The sequence below is a fragment of the Littorina saxatilis genome, linkage group LG2, assembly GCF_037325665.1.
Source record: "Littorina saxatilis isolate snail1 linkage group LG2, US_GU_Lsax_2.0, whole genome shotgun sequence".
NCBI lineage: Eukaryota > Metazoa > Mollusca > Gastropoda > Littorinimorpha > Littorinidae > Littorina > Littorina saxatilis.
The window spans coordinates 56,495,464-56,502,825 of NC_090246.1; the positions used below are offsets into that span (position 1 = coordinate 56,495,464).

At 38.1% G+C, this 7,362-nt stretch overlaps 1 long non-coding RNA gene across 1 annotated transcript in view; it reads left to right on the forward strand.

Moving 5' to 3' along the window:
- Positions 1-7,362, forward strand: part of LOC138959325 (uncharacterized) — a 282,799-nt gene that overhangs the window by 247,349 nt on the left and 28,088 nt on the right. The gene's annotated exons all lie outside the window — the stretch shown is intronic.

The window sequence follows — 7,362 nt, forward strand, 5'->3', positions numbered from 1 at the left end:
AAATTAGCAGGCCTTATGTAATTATTGTTTAAATGTGAAATGCTTGTGCATCAGTAAGTGTGTACACACAGGTACACTTTCTTTCTTTCTTTGGTGTTTAACGTTGTTTTCAACCACGAAGGTTATATCGCGACGGGGAAAGGGGGGGAGATGGGATAGAGTCACTTGTCAATTGTTTCTTGTTCACAAAAGCACTAATCAAAAATTTGCTCCAGGGGCTTGCAACGTAGTACAATATATTACCTTACTGGGAGAATGCAAGTTTCCAGTACAAAGGACTTAACATTTCTTACATACTGCTTGACTAAAATCTTCACAAAAATTGACTATATTCTATACAAGAAACACTTAACAAGGGTAAAAGGAGAAACAGAATCTGTTAGTCGCCTCTTACGACATGCTGGGGAGCATCGGCTAAATTCTTACCCCTAACCCGCGGGGGGGACACAGGTACACAAAAGTTACTATTCTGTATTCACCATAGGACGCAGTCCACACGTGGTGATACATGAGCCCTTTTGGCTTTTTCACGAGCTGTTATAAATAAAAATATGAATAGGAAATTCTGAGGAGCTGTTCAAGAGAATTAACTCACTAGAACAGCAGTAACTGGCCAGAACGGCAATCGTGCAAACCTTGTTGCATGTTACAGATGGTTTTTTTAAGATTTAAAGTTATTGACCTTGTCACGTCAAGGTGCACAGAGCCCCTAGGGCTTTCAGTCATGCTTCAGACAGCTATCCGTTCAAAAAAATACCAAGTTTCATTGACTTTCACGCAAGGAGTCAAAAACTGCAATCTTTTTACAAATTAATTTTGGTCTCTCACCTGGCAGGAACGAGTCACCCTCGACCAGGCTCACATCAGGTCCGGCATGTGAACTAATTATGTCAAAAGCCTACATGGAAGCTTATTAGTCTCGGCGAGAGGGAGAATTCTTTCTATTTTGGGTACATTACGTCAAGACATTGTGTGTGATTATGTCAGAAAATGGTAAAAGATGGTATGTGGGTTCATTTTGGCATTCCGCACACAGCCTTGAGCCCCAGAATGTGTTCAGGTGAATAGTTAATTACATTTTGGTGGAGATCCGAACCACATAGAGTTTTATTTGGCTGGCAACACTAAACGTATGTGAACGCATCTGTGAGAAAGTTGTGTAAAACTTTTGACTTTTTATACAAAAAGCAAATTGTTGTGTCTGCTTTGATGTGATCCCTGCACTGCCCCTTTAAGATCATACTAGTTACTTACCCTGCTTTCTGACATAATTTGCTTCATTTATTCAAGGAGTTACCTCCCTTACCTTTTTTTCTCTCGAAGAGACAAGAAATATACCCAGTTATTTGCCCTGAAAATAGGGAACAAAACATTTCTTTAAAACAATATCGTTTGTATACTTAGTATTGAGGAAATCTCTTGTTAAGTGTACTAAAGCCTATTTGAACGTCCTGTATATTGATTTTGTTCAGTAATATATTATGCGAATCACTCTATCTGTTGTATCTTTGATATCAAAAGCTGAATTTCCGTTCCTTAGATTTTGTCCGTGCAGACAAGAAATTACTCTGCCCTGAACGTGTGGGGAACAAATGATTTCTACAAAACAATATACTGTACTTCACGTGCTTAGTGATCAGTAAATCTCTTGTTAAGTGCACTGTTGCCTATTTAAACGTCATGTATATAATTTTGAGTAATATATTAAAAATGTCAGTACATGTATTGTGGGTATTTTGGTTAGCTCTTCCAGGAGCTTCTGCTCACAATGTGAACACAGAATGCATGTAAAAGTAAAACCGATAAAGTGGCTCCCATACTTTCTGTCACAAATTGTGTGCATTCCTGAGAACAACATGTGCACACAATTCAGTTCAAATAAACAAATGAAGTGAGAATCTAAATGTTTTGTTCATGTTTGGCAGTCAGGATGAGGGGGGTTGGGTTGGGGCGGCGATACATTTTGAGAAATCTTTATGGTAACATCCTATTTTCTTTTGTGGTCCTGGTATCGTATAAAATGAACTTACATGTGCTCAAATTTGGTAATGATTACACCTGGGGTTATTGTGAAAGAACACTTTTGCCACTAAATTTACAATATCGACAATCCTAGATAACATTCCCAGACCTGTTTCCCCAAACACTTGACAAGAGTAATGGTCAAGTCAAAAAATAGTAATCTGATGACCAAAATAGTAACCCAGTGGTTACAAACGCCAACATTAGCAACACAAACCTAATTTGAAGCACATTTGAAAATTGTAGTCTGGACTCAAATGGAGTATTTTCCCCCCCAAAAGCCTAAAAAATAGTAATAAATTACTCCAAAATAGTAAGGGTAAACAGGTCTGCATTCCATATACATTTTCTTAGCAACATATTATGATATATTGATACTTTATATCCATTTGTCTACACAATAAAATATATTATCTATTAATATCATATGCAAATAAAAAAACCGATCACATTTAAAATCGAAGTGTTTATCCGACCACTCCAAGATAAAAATGATTGAAAAACAGTTAATGAGGTAACCTCCCCTTTTCTTTCCAGGGATGTCTGCATATTGCTTGAAGGAACATATGCACAACATTTGAAGTGATTTGATCCGGAATTTAAATGCACTAGTATCCCCTTAAGATGAAGGACAAAATGTTTTGTTCCTCTTCTGCAGTACATTTTCTCTTGTTTTTATTTTGACTATTTGGTTTTCTATGCTCAATTTTTCTTTTCTTTCATTTTTCATTGTTTTCCCAAATGAGTACTTTTTTTTCTGCGCTTTGATTTCAGTTTTATTTAGGATCTTCCTTATGGCAGTAAAATAGATCCAGCTTCCATTTTAAGCGTCTTCAATTTGGGCGCTTCGACTGAGGGATGTTTGGAGCAATAGACACGTACAGTAGGATAAACAGAATACAGCATGGCTTTCTGTTTGATACCAGTTTTACACTCGTTGTGTTTTCAAATATTGAAAAGCTCGCTTTCGCTCGCAGTTCAATATTTAAAAACACAACTAGGTAAAACTGGTATCACATAGGAAGCCATGTATGTAGTATTCTCTATATATTACGGTACATATAAATATAAAACAAATGTTAAAGGCACAGTAAGCCTCCCGTAAACCATCACAGATACGGTCAGGCTTTTACACACAGTACAAACACCCTTTCATTTAAACACTCACCGCTTGAGAACATCCTAGGTGCCCTCCGTAAAGAGCGAACAATTTTCAAAGAATTTATTTTTGCGTGGTTTATCTTACCCCTGAGCCATCGTGAACCCGTGTGATCCAGTTTCCCTTTTCCACAATGTAGTCGTCAGTTAGTAATTTAAATGCGACTCGATGTGAGCTTATCTGCATTAGCACGTTTTTATGCACGAAACAAACGGCTGTGGTTCACAAGAACTCTAGCGATAGCTTTTGACTGTTGAGAGGAACTAGCGATATGCATAAACCGTCGTCTGCTACAACCCTTGCGTGACCCTGCTTCCGGGCTTTTCTTTTTTTTAAACTTTCACAACTTCGAATTGTACTGATCTTGTCTTGATGAAAAAAGAATTCTTTTATATGATTAAAGAATGCTTCTGTAACAAGCTGTCAATTTATTATTTAGATTTTAAAAGTTAGGTCTAGCGCAAAAACGCACCATGGTCCAAAAACATTCTTCGGTCCACGGCTATCGCCAGTTTAGAATGAGACCCAAAGGAAAGTAACTCATTTTTGACCTGAGTTCAGGATGGGTCCAAAAAGTGTCCGAGACAATCAGCAAAATTAATTCTTTAAAAATTGCTCGCTCCTTACGTAGGGCACCTAGGATGTTCCCGTTTGGTGAGCGTTCAAATGGAAGGGTGTTTGTACTGTGTGTAAAAGCCTGACAGTATCTGTGATGGTTTACGGGAGGCTTACTGTGCCTTTAAGGTATTCAATAAATAATTTTAGAAAATTATTAATTAAAGTTAAACAATTGTGGCAATCAACACAGGAAATTAGTTATAAAGTGACCTCCCTTGTACCTTCATCCAAGAAACAGATCCAGTAAAATTACAAAAAATTAAAAAAACACGAAAAACTGCATTTTCACAAGTAAAAACCTAAAAAATCTGAGACATGTAGGTCGTACAACAGAGGGAGTCTTACTATGGATGCATGATTATATTTACAGACTTTATTATGAACAGACATTGGAGAAAGCAAGACATTAAAACAAAAAGAGAGGCAGAATAATCGTTACGACGATTGTGGCCTCCTAACAAATGAAGACAAAGAGAGTAAGTCTAAAATCAAGGGGTCTTTAAACAGTCTTTATAGCATTAGCTAACAGTTCAGCATGTTGGGGTACTTAAAAAAACCCAACCCAAAACACCAATATCATTGCAAAATCTGTTACAGGGCAATCAAATAACTTACATTTACAATTACAAAGTAAAAGTTGGCCAACATTTCACCTATCCATGTGATCACTGATATACTGAACGGCAAAAGTTAGGGACCGCCCTTGAAAAAACCAGCTGACTTCATCTGTGCCAAACTCCTTGTTCCTAAGTTTATAAAACCAAATGACTGTCAGGCAGTACACACCAGTGGGTGAGCAATGCTGTGATAGCAGGAAACTTGCTCGAGATCCACGGAGGCCTGGCTAGGGCACGAGACAGAAACTGCCAAACTGCAAAAAGTGGACCATTTTTACGCTGGCGCATGGGCAAGCCTTGGCAGGAAAGATGAAAAATTCGTTGTGCACGTACAAGGGGGATGTGTTGAGAGTGAACTGTTGTCACCAGTTAGGCTTTATAGCCCCGCGATTTTCAGATAGCCACCATCTTCTCACTATGCCTCCCAGACGAAAGGTAACCACCTTCAACAAAGCCCGGGTCATCGCATGGCTGCAAGACAGTGTAAGCAAGCGAGAAGTGGGCAGACGACTTGGAGTGTCCCATTCTGTCGTGGTCAGGCTGCATCAGAAGTTCCAGGCCACCAACAGCGTTCTGGAGAGGCCCAGGTCAGGACGGCCTGGTTTTGTCAAGGGCGGTCCCTAACTTTTGCCGTTCAGTATATAAAGCAATAACTTCAGAAAGTGTATTCAATGGCAGCTAATAAAGCTCAATTTCCCTTTCTTCATGATTGGCCGTCATGAATTCCAAAAAGTTGCATGAATCATTGAATGTTATACCAAGTGCCTTATTTCCACCTGTGTTTGACATTATCTTCTGAGCACTTGTTTTGGACAGCACACATCAGCAGCATGCTTCTCAAACGATCAATGTTCCAATTATTTTCACTCAGGAAAACTCAAATGTTTCTGTATATGACGCTAAAGCGGCAATGATCGCCCGAAGTCATACAACGAGTTGCTCGCTATTTCACGAATACGTACATAGCATGAAATTGAGAACAACGGTCGGTCGCCATTGATCCAAGTTTCACTTTCCTTTTGGCTTGTGGTCACATAATATCACAACAAAATAATCACTCGGAAGTGTATTTCATATACGATTTTGCAATTAGCCATTCTTAACATTACCGAATTACTAACATCTTCCTAAAAAGGAGTCAAGTGAGACGAAATTCACACAAAAACGATTTCCCTCGCAAACATCGGAATCGACAAACCCCACGCCATTACGACCTCGATTTGAGTAATGCACAACATTCCAGCCCGCTTTGACCGAGCCGTACTATCTTTGCCAAACGAATATTCGAAAATCCTGCTAAGAATTATTGTTTCTTGTGAGTCCTGAGCCTTAACAGCTAGCAGAAGAACAAATAAATAATCAGATACACAGCTATTATTTTACCGATCGTCTCTACGTGGGCAAGCTTACAGTATACCGACTTCCATCTTCATCGGGCTCGCGATCATGTCGACAAAGCGAAAGTGAAACTAGAGGCTATAAAGGCACAATCTGCATGTTTCTTGGGTTAAAACCTTGCATTAACCTCTTAACAAACTAATTTCGATTCGATCAGCCAGAACAAAACCAGAATACTGAAGTATTTGGTGAGCATAATTACCAGCCTGCTTCACCAATGACCTCCTTTCAGTTTCGCCGGAAGTGTCTCTGTGCGTGCGCCGTTTCAAGGGGAGCTAACATGTTTATAACAGTTTTAGGGTATAACACTTTTTACGTTCAAACAACAACAAGTAAACTACGTTTTTTTTCGGAAACAAAGCTCAAAGATCATGCTTAAATAATAATTTATGTGTGAAGTTTACCCTGAATGGCAATCATACATTTGCATACAAGTCACGTGACTGATGATCGCTGGGAGGGTCTCCGCCAAAAGGTGTACCCTCAAGTGATCAAGATCAGATCAGTTTCAGCAGAGATCTTTTGAGCATCTCTGGTTTCAGTAACGAGATGTTGCACACCCTGTTTTGGAATCGTTTCACGGTCTGACGGTGGTATACTACCTCAATGAATAGGCTATATAACATACAATAAGCATTGAAAATGATGATTGAAAGAAGAGGCAGATAACATGATCGATAAGATAAACAAAAATCTTAAATTTTTACGAGGTTATTGGGGCATAAGAAATAGGTACACAGACATTTTTTTTAAAAGAGAGAGAGAGAGAGAGAGAGAGAGAGAGAGAGAGAGAGAGAGAGAGAGAGAGAGAGAGAGAGAGGGGGGGGGATGCCGGGTGAGAGAGACTGAACAGCTAGAATCTTTATACAGATATAGTAATTGAGGCACGCCTTTTATTGTCCTGTTTTAACTGGATTTTTTAAGCAATAACTCATTTTTGTCTTGTTTGTTTAAATTGGAATGACACAGATGATCATTTCACAAAAGTTCATGTTTCATACGTATCATTTTTTTTATTTAAATTTTTATTTTATTTTGTATCATTTTCTTATCTGTATTACTGTTTTTATTGTATTTTTATTTGTATATATACATGTATGTATTTTCTTGACTGACTTCCAACTTGAAGCTGGTTTGGCAAAGAAGACGGGGTCTCATCTCAGTAACTCTAGAGTGTTCTTCCTTATCAGTTATATAAAGTACGTGTTAATTTGTTTGTTTAATTACTGATTACAAAGAGTCACTTATGTTCAAGTTCTCTCTTGTAAGATACTTTTTCTCAGTCTAATCCAGGCTTCTGGTCAGTGACAGAGATCACTATCTTACTCCGTCAGTATTTTTAAAAGTTGTTGCTGCCTTTATTACTTTTTGTACTCCTGTTCTGTAATGCCTATACTAGTAATACGGCGACGCATACTCGTGTATAATTGTTGACATAGCTTGTTTTGCTATATGTATGTAATTAATTTTTTTTATGTATGTCATTTGCATTATCTACTTTATCTACAGTCGCATCTTTAAAACTTTAGTTTTTGTCTAATACTAGTG